This window comes from Colossoma macropomum, unplaced genomic scaffold, assembly GCF_904425465.1.
Source record: "Colossoma macropomum unplaced genomic scaffold, Colossoma_macropomum, whole genome shotgun sequence".
In the NCBI taxonomy this organism is placed as follows: domain Eukaryota; kingdom Metazoa; phylum Chordata; class Actinopteri; order Characiformes; family Serrasalmidae; genus Colossoma; species Colossoma macropomum.
The window spans coordinates 12,451,998-12,452,668 of NW_023494805.1; positions in this window are offsets into that span (position 1 = coordinate 12,451,998).

The following is a 671-nucleotide window of genomic DNA, read 5'->3' on the forward strand; positions in this document are numbered from 1 at the left end:
GACATTATGATTAGTACATTTTTAATTCTTGATATCAGGAATTTGATTTGCAAATGTGAATATGAAAAAAAAGTCTAGTAAATATTATTTCAGTTTTTATTTCAGTTAATTACATTTTTACTTTAAGAAACAAATTTTCACTAGGAAGATATCATTTTCAAAAATGTCTAAATTGTAAATTGTTCTTTTAAAAATCTTTCTATATTGAAAAATAGAACTAGACATTAAAACGTTTAAAAATTAAAAGTTAATATGTCCTCTAAACAGAAGAAACTTAAATATTACATTTTTCTACAAGTTTTAGTGCAGAATTGCTATTTATTTGCTGAATTTAACATTAAAAAAAAATCATAAAACATAAAATGTGCCATAACTTTGGCACAGAACACATTTTTTTCCAGTATGTTAAATTCAGCAAAGAAACAATAATTTTGTATTAAAATGTGCACAGAGGTGTGTTCCCTCTAGAGTGTATTTTAACTTATACATGGACGACCACCTATATTTTAGTATTCATGAGTGAAGTTGTCACTATGCAGTTTCGCTCACATCAATTAAAGTATGTAAGGTATAGGGTGAATATTTTAGCTTAGGTGACAAACAGCAAGGGAGGCAAAGCTACAGCTGAACCCAAAAATATAACAGGTGAAAGCATTATAACATTCCTAGCC